Genomic DNA, 15,029 nt, shown 5'->3' on the forward strand with positions numbered 1-15,029 from the left:
GAACGAGCTTATAACATTTTAGGGAACGATCGTCCCGCAAGTTCCTCTATCCGTTCCTGATTACTAATACAATTATCAAACAACTAGATCACGCCGCTTCTTGGGGTTAGATTTAGAGTTCTCTTTTCTCATCATTGCCACAAATTCATCTTAGTTAATCCTTCCATTCTGCAGAAATTATTGTGTCATGACTCATACTTGATATATGTATGTATGCATGTATGTATATACTTCGCTTACGTGATCGGTTTCAACTTCAGCAATGATTTCTCTTATGTCTCGGCCATCATGCATTCCATATTCACGTAAAGCTTGGTCTAGTTCTTCAGTCGTAATATACCTGAAAGTAGGCATAGAAGTTATGCACAAGTGAGTGAAAAAATGGTTGGAAAACGCAGTAATTACCCGCTGTTATCTTTATCAAAGTGTTGGAAGGCATGGTAGAGATGATCTTCTCTATCCATTCGGTTGATATGCATTGTTGCAGTGATGAACTCATCATAGTCTATGGTTCCATTTCCGTCTGCATCAGCCTGTTTTGTTTATTCGCAATAAGAAACTAAACACAGCCATTTTATAAAGGTTTAGCGTAAAAAAATACACGACTAAATAATTATTTTTACTCTTATTTTCATTTTAATAAAAATATCTCTAACATTTGATTAAATAATCATTTAACTCTTATCTTTTAAATAAACTATACATTTAATACTACAATTATCACTTTTGTTCCGTTTTGGTCACCCAATTTTTTTTTAAAAAAAATCAAACCTAATATTATGTTTTGGTTTCATTTTGATCACCCTCTATTAAAAATTTAAAAGAACTAACATGATATTTTTTTTCAATAATGACGTGACATTGTCTTATGTTGACACGTTCCTAATGTTTCATATTTGTTTTAATTTTTTTTCAAAATCAAATGTTAGGTGTAGACACTAATTTTCGTCTGATTATATATGTATTATTTGTAGATGCTCGTTTTGTCCGGGCTTATAGCAGATTAAACAATTCGAATCGAGCCCAACATGATATCTAACCCAACCCGTGCTCAGTTGGATTATGCCAATAAGACAGGCAATTTTGAACAGGAAAAGAGGGGGAACGGTTTATAGAGAGTGGGGGTCAGTTTTGAAAGGAATTAACCTCTGAAAACTGGAGAAGATCAGCAGAAGGAGAAAAAACAGAGACCATTGAAAAACCAACGGAAAAAACACAAAAAAAAAAAACGATCACAGGGAGAGACAGAGGAAAATCAGCAATTAACCGAGAGCAAAAAAACCTCCATTGTTTCTCTTTACAAAAAATAAAAAAACAGAAAGAACATTGTACTGGATTTTCTTGCTATTTTGGAGATTAAAGAATCACTCTTGGAAAGTAAACGCAGAAGTTCCTTCTTTTCCACGAACCAAAGCAGTACAAAGCAAAAGTTCAATTCTTTCAAGGTTTTTTTTCCTTATTATTCTTTACAGTATCATTTCCTTCACTGGTTTTCATGCTTTTTGAATGATCAATAAAAAATATAGTTTACATTTCTAAAGATGTTTCTTAGAATAGTGATTTTGGGTTTCATTCAAAATAAATAGCAAGGAAATAAGATAGGTTATGTTAATACCTGGTGATTCGAAGCCCCGGGAGAAGTAGTCATCGAAGTCTCATCGCCACGAGTATGAGTCTCGAGATGCCACCAGAATCGTGAGAAGGGGGTAGTCGAGTTAGGTATGGAAATCTAAGGGAAGAGTTTGAGAGAAAAAAAAACAAAGTGAAGAAAGGGGTGGGATTATTCGATCTTACCTTAAATGCGAGGATTTCATCGTTCGGAAGCTATCGTCGGAGGACAAAGAAGGACGTCGAAGGATGGCCAAACGTTGGCCATGGGTCATGCTTGAGAGGGGGAGAGGGAAAGAGGATTAGTAAGATGCGGCTGAGAGTTAGGTTTAGCATGAGTTTAGGATTTAGTCTTAGTTTAAAGTAGGTTTTATATTAGGTTATTAGGGCTAATTACTTTGAGGTCACTGTGTGTGCTGTTGATTTCCATTTTGGTCCTGAAGTTGAGTCTTGTTTGCTTCGTAATATGGTCTTTATCTTTTATGCACATTTGATTTTAGTCCTAAATGCTAGGGTATTTATTTTCTTTCGTTTGTATATTCGGTCTTCGAGTTTTTGCATGTTATATTTTAGTCCTCAAGTAATATCTTTTCTATTTTTAATTTAGTTCTCAATTGTTGCGCGTATTTAATTTTAGTCATTAAATCAAAATTTCCAAGTTTTTAATTTGATTTTCACATTTGTAAATGTTTTTTTAGGTCATCAGTTTATGTTATTTTTTTGTTGATTGTTTTCGCATTTAGCATGTAATTTTGGTTAATTGGCGTTTTAGTCTTTAAATCAAATATGTTGTGTTTTAATATGATCCTTGAATTTCATGCTTATTTAATTTTAGTCATAAATGTTAGTTATTTTGTTTTTGTCATTTAGACATTAGAGCTCCAAGTTTGTACATGTTACGCTTTGGTCTTGTAAATATTGGGTTTATTCTGGTTTTAATTCATAATAATAGTAGTTTTAATCAATATGGCAATATTTGCATGTATAGTTTAATTTTTATTTTGTTAGTATTTAAAATAATAAAGTTTCATTTAATACGGTTTAGTCCTTAAATATAGTTATTTCTTGAAATTCATATTTCGAGTTGATATGTTTTTTTATTTTATTCTAAGTCACTTTCGTACATTATATATTAGTGTGTGTATATATATATATATATATGTATTAGTTATAATGTATATAATTTGTGGTGTTAAAGTATTTTTGCATGACATCTACTTTTTGCATAATTTGCATGATAGCCTCACATGCATAACTCGACCTATTATATAATCGGACTAAGGGTAATACCCTTTTAATTTAAAATTGATTTAAGTGGGTAGTCATAACTGATTTGAGGTCCGCTTTTAATGATTTTAAAATAAAAGTGTATCCCATTAGTGACGCCTAAAAATTGATCCATCACTCTAAAATTTGGGAACGAAAGAAAAGGAAATGTTCGTTTATTTAAATTTATCAAGAAAATGATGTTATAACTTTTAAGATCTGGTCTCGATATTTGTAAATAATCGAACATTCTTTATCTTTCTAAAACGATTTGGTAATTTTAATTTAATTATTTTGAGTGCTTTTGAATGTTTTTAAATTTATATCTTTGTTTTATGGGATCAAAAATCAAATTAAATTCGAATTTGTAAAGTTCAATGCAAGGACATTAATTAATCGACTAGGTACCGATTTAGGGCGTTGTGGGGGTGCTAATCCTTCCCCACACGTAACCGACTCCCGAACTCGATTTTGGTAAAGCATACCTTAAATTGTTGTTTTAATTAAAATTAATTTTTATTTAAAATAACAAGCATTTTTGGGTGCCCAATCACACCCTAATCAAAGATTGGTGGCGACTCTTCGAACCATATTTTTTGATCGTAAAGGAAATTCAAAATTTTTTGAAACGAGAGGTCTTTTAAATCGCATCTATTTTTAAATTAAAAAGAGACAATTAAGAATTAATGTGGTTTTCAAAATATCACTTTTTCACCTTTTGAGAAAAAAATCGTTTATATTTATTAAATACATATGTTTTACAGGCTCACTATCTCCTCAAGTACTGTTCTAGCCACTTGAAGAACCACTTCTCACGTAACCACCGTCGTTCTTCTCGGCACCAACCTCACAAACCACAAAAAGTCAAGACTCTCAAGTGTTTTAGTTTGAATGAAACTCTAACTAAAAATAGTATATTTATGACTATAAATGTGTGTAAAAATCACGATAGAAAGGGGGTCGATATCCAAGAAATCACCACAACCGGATGACAGAAACCATCAACGACGAGAACCATCGTACTACACATCAAACAGATGGCCAACTAGACCCCACAGTCACAAACATCCACAGTAAAAAAAAGAACCATCGATCAAGGATCGAACACAACCACGGTGAGAATAAGACAAACCAACAGAGCCTCAAAATATCACAACACAACTCAACACAAGAGAAACCCGAAGCCATTCGAGCAAAAGCAAAAGAAAAAAAAAATACGAAAAGTTTTTCGTAGATCTACGAGGATAGAATCGTTTCCAGGCGAAAATAACATCGGATCTGTAAACAGCGTGAGAAAGCGTTTCGAACGGTCTGTTTCTCTCATACCTCCGACGCCGACGAACGGCGGCAAGTGGCGGTCGAAACGACGGAACTCTCTGCCGGAGTGGAGCTCTGGTTGAAGCCTTGGAGAGAATTCTCTCCATTTCTCTCCCGTTGTAAGATATTAAGCAAGTGAACAAAGAAGACCAAATTTTAGACTTATATGCAGCACATAAAACGACTGTGTTTTGAGGGGGACTCTTTGTGTAGTTTCGCACGCGGGTAAATAGCCTATATGGTCTCTACAATTTGTAATTTTTAAGCTTTAGTCAGTGAAGTTTATTTCCATTATTTTAATTTTGATTGCTAATTTTATGCATGTTTTATTTCGGCCCCAAATTTAATTTTGCTTTCAAATTAACCCTTATTATTATTATATATATAATTATTTTTTATTTATTTTCTATATTTTTTTGTTTATTTATTATTATTATATTATACTATTTTTATTTTTTACTATATTGTTTTCATTACTCTTTCGTTTTTATTACTGTTATTTTATATGTTTTATTATCATTTATATATATATATATATATATATATATATATATATATTTGTTTTCTACACATTTTTTTTCAATCTTCTTTCAGCTTTTTCAATTTTTATTTCAACTTTTCAACTTTTCCCTTTTAGCCTTTTTGACTTTCTTTTTCTTTTTTAAATATAAAATTACTATTATTTTCTATAGGTTTTTTCCCTTTTAAATCTAACATTTTTTTTATTTTTTTTCTTGAAATTTAACATTTGTCTTCTTCTGTTTCATCTTCCTTTAACATTTTATTCTTTTTTCTCCTTTGATTCTTTTTTTATTTTTAATTTTAGTTCGATATTCATTTCATTTTCATCTAACATATTTTTGACCTTTTTAGTAGTAATTTCAATTGATCAAAGGTAAGCAATTCGAATTGGATTTTTAAATTTTAATTTAAATTATAATTTTCGCAATTAAAGACAACCGACAAATTAATTGATACCGAAATATTGTTTTAAAATGATCGATGGAGACTTCAAATCATTTAATCCAAGTCGAAGCCCTATTCCGGGCCCAACCGAAAGACGGTTCCGATAGCTTGGCGACTCCGCTGGGGAAAGGTAAGTGAGTCAAGCCATAATTAATTTTCGGTTGTCTTTTTATGCGAAAATAGTAAATTTTAATTTTAATTTATTTATTCGATTTCAATTAATTACATTTGGTTATTTTTCAAATAAATAGTTGTACTGACATTTTTTTTAATGATTTTAGATTTTTAAAAAGTTTCTATCTCTGGCTCTATACTCAAGCTCCGAACCCTTTTAAAGTGGGGGTGAAAGCGACGCATTCGTGAAATTTATTCTCCGCACAGGCCTAGCAAGTAACCTTCGGGATTCATATACCTTATGTCTTCGTGTGAATTTATTCACCGCATAAGCATAAGGGAATGTATCCTCTCAAGTTTAACTTAGTCCACATGAGCTTGTAATGGGCTTAGGACTAAGGGACTGGCAAGCCTAAGGGGCACCAACTAGGAGAACTCGAGTACCTTTTTAGAACCTAAATCGGGAGACTACAGGAGTTAGAGCCTACCCCAAAACTCCATTTCAAAACCTATGATGCTTGAATAATATCATGTTTTATTTTCTGTACAAAGCATGCAAACTAGAAATTTATGCGGTTAGGACTTGTTCAAAATCAACATGCGGGATAGAGATCATGTGGGGTAGGACTTTTATATTTATCTGATTATTATACTTACCTCACTAACTCTTTTCATGTTTGTTCTCTCTCATCATTTGCATCATTTAAAAGAGGTGTTGATTCACCGAAAATGTGTTTGTTAAACGAAAATAATTTGCATTAATGGACAAAGGGGTTACAATACAAGAGATGAAAAACTCAGAAGTCCAGCTAGGGTTCGAATGGACCAGGATTTGCACTGTGCACACCAAAAGTCAACTTTTTGAGCCGACAAAGGTTGCAGGGGCAAGACGAGAAAAGGTCATTGACCTGGAGAGCTCCTTCAAAGACAACAGGCCACTATTGACAAATTCAAGAAGGAAGCTTCGGATAGTTCCTATCTATGGAGGATTCCAATGGCACTTTCGTTAGGAACAGGCTCAGCCGAAGAGGCAGTTCTTCGAGACTTTTTTAGAGCAAGCAGCTTGTCACTTACACAGTTTAGCCAGAGAAGCCGGAACAGTTCGACAGGGTATTCAACCGGTGACACACAAAAAATGGAAGACGAATCAACTTGTCAGAGGCTGTTCGGGATCTATACATCAAAATATTTTTTGTCTCTTAAAAACGTAACACTTTTGTCCCCAATAACGATTATTTACAATAACAAACATGTTTTCGGATCAATGCCTCAAACATTTCATGCATTTTTGCATTTTGCATCTACATTTCATTTTTAAGCATTTTCATAAACATGAAATTTCTTCATGGAGGATTCGATGAAGTGTTCTTAACCACATGACGCCACATGGAAGCAAGATTTTAACAATTAAAGAAAAAATTGAAATCAGTACAGTGAGAGTCTGATCAGCTGATTGTAAGACAGCCTGTCAGGATGATCTAAGAAAAGAGTCCCCATATCCTAAGGGCTACGATGTTGAAGTTGTGTGGGAAGCTCTAGACATTCATCTAAGAACTGTAAGACACTGAAGCGCAAGATTCAAAACCTGATGGATTCAGGGGCATGGACAATCGAAGAAGGGGGCATTGCATCTACCATTTGCACTGAGAGCATTGTTTTGTTTGAACACATTTTTTATCTTTCATGTTTTCTTAACATTTTAAACGACTGAATTTATGTTACCTTCTAAGGTGGAATAATTGAACGAATTTTAATCTTTAGTTCTTTGAATATTAAATGAATTAAATATTCTTTTAATTCTTCAAGAATTATAGATTTTTGACATATGGCAAGATCAGATCTTTCTTATCATGTTCAAAAAAATCCGTCGATTCTTTACCTAGAATAATCCATGGAGAGTCATACTGACACATTTGAGTCAATAAAGTCACACCATCGTCCTTTTAAACGTAAACCCAACATTTTTTTACCAATAAAACCTAAGGCATTGAGTACAAGATACAACTTGGGGCATCTCGCATCAATTTTCTGAAGACGAGCTTGTACAATTGAGGCATACTGGGAGTAAGACGCATAAAAGGAGAATTAATTCGAAATAATTATATCATGCATTAATTACATTGTTTTCATGTGAATAAAATTAATCCTGAAAATCTATCCCCCTGGGGATACCTCTTCTGTGAAGACTTTCATGTATAAAATTATGAACGACTTTCTTTCTTTATCGCTTCACAACAGGAGAAAATATATATCCTTTGTGTCCCTTTTTGAGCCTATAGTATTTTTTCTGATTCAACCCTAACCAAGGATCACCCTACACACTGGGAGGCAAGGTGGAAGAAATCTACTCACATGAGTGAAGACATCAATCCAAGGAGATACCAAAAGGTGAACCAAATGCCAAGTGCAAAGATCCAATCAAGAACAAAAAGAGAAGGAAAAAAGAGAAAAACAAAGAAAAAAAGCAAAAAGAAAAGAAAAAAGCAAAAACAAAGGAAAAATATAGAAAAAAGAAAACAAGACGCATATACAAATATTCTCTCGATTCAAATGACGCATCGAGATTCAAATTATGAGATTGATCAAGCACAATCATTCCTGAATCACTTCACTCGAAGTTCATATAGCATCCAGAGAAAATCAAGAAAAACACATATGAGAAGATTCAAACTGAGCAAGACATGATTGAAGGCGTCATAATGAATTGATCCTTGGTTCAATACCCTGAAACACTTGTTTGGGCCTATTTATCATTTTCTTTTATAACCATGAACCATGATTTACGTTATGTGCCTTAAAAGTCTCTTCTAATTATACATGGATTTCTAAACAGAAGAGACTATCTTCAGATTTCATCCTACTCATCAGGATTAATCTTTATTTACAAAAAGTTTTCTAAAATCTTTAATGCATGATATAGAAAAAACAAATGGGGGTTCAAGACGTAGATTCTGATTACGCCTTGAAACCAAAGGAGGATTCGAGTTGAAAACCTAAAAAGACAGCTTGAATATACAAATTCCTTGATAAGGCATCGCACAATCTGAGTGTGACCATGAAAGCTGGGAGTCGGAGAACACTTCCAGTAAAGGAGCATGCGAGCTACCCTATGAAACCATTGAGAATCAAATAAACAAAAATGCCAAACCGTTGACCAAACATAATAACCTGATACTTTTTTTTCTTTCTTGTTTAACCATTTCCCAAAGATAGCTTTGATCTTGGCACTTGTCAAATAGCTATAATTTATTGAAGGATTAACAATGTAATTAATTATTTGATATCCAATGAACTCTAGTTTTATGATTCGTCTGAATTGTAAAACTGTGAAAGGGACAATATTTTCAAAACCTTTGATTAAACATTTTTCGAAACTCTTTTAACTAATATTTTCAGAACTTTGAAAATAAAAGTGAAAGAAAAAACATTTTTTCAAAACAAGACAATCTCTCTAGAGTGGATCTGGGTAAATGACATGTGGCTCTCATACACAAACTCATGCTTAAAATCAATGTTGAAATAAGAAATGAGGAACAATGGGGGCACCTTTGAAGATTCAACATCAAATGTTGGGGCATCTTTGGAGATTAACATCGAATATTAGGGCATCTTCGGGGATTCAGCACCCTGATGAGAATTATCAGATCTTCTGAATGTCTTTCCTCCACATGCAGGAACCAGCAGACAAAGAATGAGGCTCCATCCAGGAGATAAAAAAAGAATTCATTCATGTTGCATGCATCTTAAAGCATCATATTTATCATTTTTCACATACATAATTTTTGCAGCTTTAGAGTCAAGTTTCAACTTCAAGGAGAATGATACTTGATTCAAAAGAGTTTGTAAAAATCGATGGTGGTTGCTTAACTCAGCAGCGAGAAGCTACACCTCAACCAATTTGATATATTGAAAGATCAACAGATCTTATAATCAACTTCAGACGGGTTCAAGAACCAATTCGGAATGGATCCAGTTCAGCTTAACTCAACGACGAGGGAATAGTCTCCAGTTAACGTTTTCAAGCTAGATTTCAACTCCACGATGGATGATATCCGACTGACAAAATTTGGCTTTCCCGTGAAGGGGAGTCATCTAAAGAATTATGATCGGTTTAGACTCGTGAATGGGGGTTATCCTTCATTTAGAGGAAATTTACACCACAACTTAAGCCGAGAAAAGCTGTGTGTCAACAAACAACTCAACCAGTCTTATTCATAGTCAACTTCAACTTCGTAGCGAAGGATATTGGACTCGAAGCGACACAATTTACTCGAGATTGGATTTCAACTTCACAACAAAGGATATCCAACTCAAAGCCAATTTGGTGAAGCAATACTTGGATTTCAACTTCACAACAAATGATATCCAACTCAAAGTCGATTTGTTGAAACAACACTTGGATTTCAACTTCACGAAGAAGTATATCGTGCCCGATGAAGTGATTTAGTGTCACAGCAAACATGTCATCCACATATTTGACTTCCTTAAGTAAATGATTAGAGCTTCTGAAAAGATTTCTTTAACATGCAGGAACAAGCAGGTTATCGATCGCCTTTGAGATCGTTTCTCTCGAAACAAGGGGTTAGTATCACTTTAGACTAATTTACTCAAGACAAAGTTTTGTCTCTCTTGAGACAGTTTCCCTTGAAACAAAATTTTTGAATATGTTTTACATTAAACAAATTTCGTCTCCCTTGAGACAGTTTTTTTTGGAACTAAGTTTTGTCTCTCTTGAGATAGTTCCTCTTTAAACAAATTTTGTGTTTGTCTCTCTTGAGATAGTTTCTCTTGAAACAAATTTTGTCTCTCTTGAGACAGTTTCCCTTGCAACATAGTTTTGTCTCTCTTGAGACAGTTTCTCTTGAAACACCAATCTTTAAATATGTTTCTCTTGAAACAAAATTTTGCCTCCTTTGAGACAGTTTCTCTTAAAAAAACCTTTTAAATCGTTTCTCTTGAAACACAAAAAAAAAACCTTTGAAATTTTTTCTCTTGAAACACAAAAAAAACCTTTGAAAATGTTTCTCTTGAAACACGAAGACTTTTCGAGTTCGATTCCATTCAGCTCGAGGGCCTATCAACCACATGGTGGAGTCAAAGAATTATTTTCCAGTTGAATTTTTAAACCAATATCTTTAAACCGAGAAGAAGACCGAAGGGCAACGAAAAGTCATATTCTGATTCAAATTCTCAACTACGGTTTCAATTCCATATCATTTCAAGATGGACTCAACCTCGCGACGGGGGAGCCAACCGCGACTCAAATTCGACAGGGAGTTACTCCTAATTCAAATCAATTTTCAACTCTACCAAGCGAAAATTTGTGTCCTTTTGTCTTTGTCCTATTTTTCGTTCCACGATAAAAGACAAAGAAGGCAGATGTAGACACTAATTTTCGTTTGATTATATATGTATTATTATTTTATTATTTTGTATTATGATATAATATATATACATATATTTATTAAATACATATGTTTTACAGGCTCACCATCTCCTCAAGCACCGTTCCAGTCACTCGAAGAACCACTCCTCACGTAATCACCGCCGTTCTTCTCGGCACCAACCTCACAAACCAAAAAAAGTCAAGACTCTCAAGCGTTTTAGTTTGAAGGAAACTCTAACTAAAAATAGCAGATTTATGACTATAAAAGTGTGTAAAAATCATGATAGAAAGGGGGTCGATATCCAAGAAATCACCACAACCAGATGACAGAAACCATCAACGACGAGAACCATCGTACCACACATCAAACAGACGGCCAACCAGACCCCCACAGTCACAAACATCCACAGTAAAACAAAGAACCATCGATCAAGGATCGAACACAACCACGGTGAGAATAAGACAAACCAACTTAACCTCAAAATATCACAACACAACTCAACACAAGAGAAACCCGAAGCCATTCGAGCAAAAGCAAAAGAAAAAAAATACGAAAAGTTTTTCGTAGATCTACGATGATAGAATCGTTTCCAGGCGAAAATAACCCCGGATCTGTAAATAGCGTGAGAAAGCGCTTCGAACGGTCTATTTCTCTCATACCTCCGACGTCGGTGAACGACAGTAAGTGGCGGTCGAAACGGCGGAACTCTCCGCCGGAGTGGAGCTCCGGTTGAAGCCTTGGAGAGAATTCTCTCCCTTTCTCTCCCTTTGTAAGATATTAAGCAAGTGAGCAAAGAAGACCAAATTTTGGACTTATATGCAGCACAAAAAACACTGTGTTTTGAGGGGGACTCTTTGTGTAGTTTCGCGCGCGAGTAAATAGCCTATATGGTCTCTACAATTTGTAATTTTTACGCTTTAGTCAGTGAAGTTCATTTCCATTATTTTAATTTTGATTGCTAATTTTATGCATGTTTTATTTCGACCCTAAATTTAATTTTACTTTCAAATTAACCCTTATTATTATTATATATATAATTATTTTTTATTTATTTTCTATATTTTTTGATTTTTTATTTATTAATATTATATTATACTATTTTTATTTTTTACTATATTATTTTCATTACTCTTTCATTTTTATTACTGTTATTATTATATGTGTTTTATTATCATTAATATATATATATATATATATATTTCTACACGTTTTTTTTTCAACCTTCTTTTCATTTTTTTCAATTTTTATATCAATTTTTTCAACTTTCAACATTTTCCTTTTAGCCTCTTTGGCTTTCTTTTCTTTTTAAATATAAAATTATTATTATTTCCTAAACGTTTTTTCCTTTTTAAATCTAACATTTTTTATTTTTTTTTATTTTCTTGAAATTTAACATTTTTTCTTCTGTTTCATCTTCCTTTAACATTTTATTCTTTTTTCCTCCTTTGATTATTTTTTTATTTAATTAATTTTAGTTCGATATTCACTTCATTTTATCATCTAACATATTTTTGACATTTTTAGTAGTAATTTCAATCGATCAAAGGTAAGCAATTCGAATCGGATTTTTAAATTTTAATTTAAATTATAATTTTCGCAATTAAAGACAACCGGCAAATTAATTGGTACTGAAAGTACACTTCAAGGGTGCTAAAACTTCCTTGACCGTAAACGACTCCCGAACCCGATACACTTCTGGTAAAACGCAGATCAGGTAAGATGGTGTTTGATCAGCCCAAATCTTGTTTTAAAATGATCGATGACGACTTCAAATCATTTAATCCAAGTCGAAGCCCTATTCCGGGCCCAACCGAAAGACAGTTCCGACATTAGGTATTTTTTTTGGCATGATAATTTTGATAAAAGAAAGAGCAAGTTAGGAAAAGACATACGGCCTCCATGAGTTGTTGAACTTCATATTCAGAGAGTTTGGTTACTTGTTTTGCGAGGACTTGCTTCAATTCTTCGAGTGTAACGGTGCCGCTGTTATCTGTATCCATGCCTTTGAACGTCTCTTTCAATCCCATGATTTCTTCCTCTGATAAACACCCCGCAATTACCCGCAAAGCAACTTTCTTGAACTCGCTCATTGCTTTGAATTGCTTCAGCCTGTTCAGCACTGCATTGTCCAGAGGTATGTCCGGTGCTTCACCATCCTCTTTGATCCATGGATGACCTGTTGTTGTTCATTCCCTATCAGCATCCCAATTTCAAAGTAAAATCACAAAACATTGAGCCATATGTACACGGACTTATAACCTGGCTTGCGGTTAACCTCTTCTTGGGATTGGAATTTACCATCTTCCTTGCAACATCCTTTGCTTGAGTTGAAATTTGAGGCCATGGATCACTATTGAAATCTATATGCCCTCGTAAAATTGCATTGAATATCCCATTCTCGGATTCTATCAGAGAAAACAAATTATGTTAGACATGTTTAGTGAAAATTTTATATTTAAACTACATCATATGCTACTGAATTTTAAGTTATATATTATTTATATCATTGAATTCTCTAATTATAATATTGAAATTTAGTTTTAACTTCAACAATATAATCATGAGTTAAATTTTTATGAATGACGTAGATAAAACGATGTCATTTTGACGACGACTATTAACGACTAAAACAATATCGTTTTATACATTCAACTTTAGAAATATATCGATTTAAGAAAGATAAATAATCACTAACCTGACCAGAAGGGAGGGAAACCAGACAGAAGAATATACAACATAACTCCAATACTCCATATGTCTGCTTCCGCCCCTGCCCCGAACTGACCCCTACCCAATTCTTTCCCCAAGGTGTAGGTTGATCTCACGTCTTCCATTGGCCGGCCTAAGACGGTTCCGAGGGCGGAAGACATGGACGAGGAGGCGGCGGGGGCTCCTGCTGCTGGTGCTGAAACTTGTTGTTGTGCATCTCCCTTTTCTTCGTTGTTAGCTTCGTCGTCGGCCGCGGGGCTGCCACGACAGCAACAATACTCCATTGTTGAAGGGAGATGGAGAGAGATTGGGGCGGGGCGATGACCTTAGAGCAGGCGGAGAAATCTCGGAAAGTTTATCTGTTAGGGAGTAGAGAAAATGGAAGGAACAACAACAACAAAACCCAATTACCATATGCAATGGGGGTAAGGGGAGATAAGGTAGTAGGTTGCCTCCAACGCCAGGTTGAGAGTAGCTTCCGTGAAAGACTTACGGCAGTCAGAAAATTAAAAATATAGATAATGGAGAGGATTGATAGTGAGATATTATAGGATGAAGGGGGTGCCTAAATTATTTTGGGTTGTGCTTCAAACTGTTGGATGATGAAAATGTTTTTATTGTTTCAGACACAAAGGTAATGAGGATTTTTCGGACAAAGATTTGTGTAACAGCTTTTGTGTGTGTCTGGCAAATCAATATGAAATCTACTGAATCAATCTCAGTTGCCTTTTACTGTTCGAGGGTTTTGATTTTTGTTTCATGGCATCTCTGTCCCAACAGCCACAGTTTCACTCATCAACCAATTTCAGTTGCCCTATTTTATCATCATCCAAGGGATTTTTTTAGGGGCTACTATTCGTTCATAAAGGAACAAACATTAGTCAAATCGTATTCATTGTTCATGATAATTCCCATTATTAATCAAATCAATGGCGATATATTATGCTCATGTCAGATTACTCACTCATTAGGTATCCTGCTTATCAATACGGGTATCTGAATAGTCTTGCGCCATACATTTATCAACACTTTAGCGACTTTGGCGGCTTGGTCAGTTACTCGAGATTTACGATTATTTCATTTCCTGATGCTAGCAATGTACAGTGGTCAAATAGGATCATTTTCTTCTCGAGACCTTTTACTTTTTTTTATCATGTCGGAGTTCGAATTAATTCTCGTTTATGTACTTCTATCCATGTGGGGGAAGAAACGTCTGTACTCGGCTACAAAATTTATTTTGTACACTGCATGGGGTTCCATTTTTCTATTTGACCGCTAAATTATAATATAGTATCGAACGTTCGTGTTTTTTTTTTATCGTAACACATTATCGCTAGTGGAAGAACTATTTAGATTTATATGCAGCTATAACATGTATGAGTTACATACACAATATATCAACTATAGTCTCTCAACCTACTTTAATAATCAATGCTCATAAAATCATAATCTGTTTCACACTAATAATTTATTCAGTTTGACATCCATATTGTTTATGAGTTACAATGAACTAGTGGAACTATTTAGATTTATATGCAGCTATAACATGTATGAGTTACATACACAATATATCAACTATAGTCTCTCAACCTACTTTAATAATCAAGACAAGTTGACTTCTCATTAAACTTAATCAACACGATGGTATTAACATGACTTATT

At 34.1% G+C, this 15,029-nt stretch overlaps 1 pseudogene; it reads right to left on the minus strand.

Moving 5' to 3' along the window:
- Window positions 1–75: 75 nt before the first annotated feature.
- Window positions 76–13,651, minus strand: LOC120150558 (annotated as a pseudogene).
- Between the last annotated feature and the right edge of the window lie 1,378 nt (window positions 13,652–15,029).

This window comes from Hibiscus syriacus, unplaced genomic scaffold, assembly GCF_006381635.1.
Source record: "Hibiscus syriacus cultivar Baekdansim isolate YM2019G1 unplaced genomic scaffold, ASM638163v2 tig00111022_pilon, whole genome shotgun sequence".
NCBI lineage: Eukaryota > Viridiplantae > Streptophyta > Magnoliopsida > Malvales > Malvaceae > Hibiscus > Hibiscus syriacus.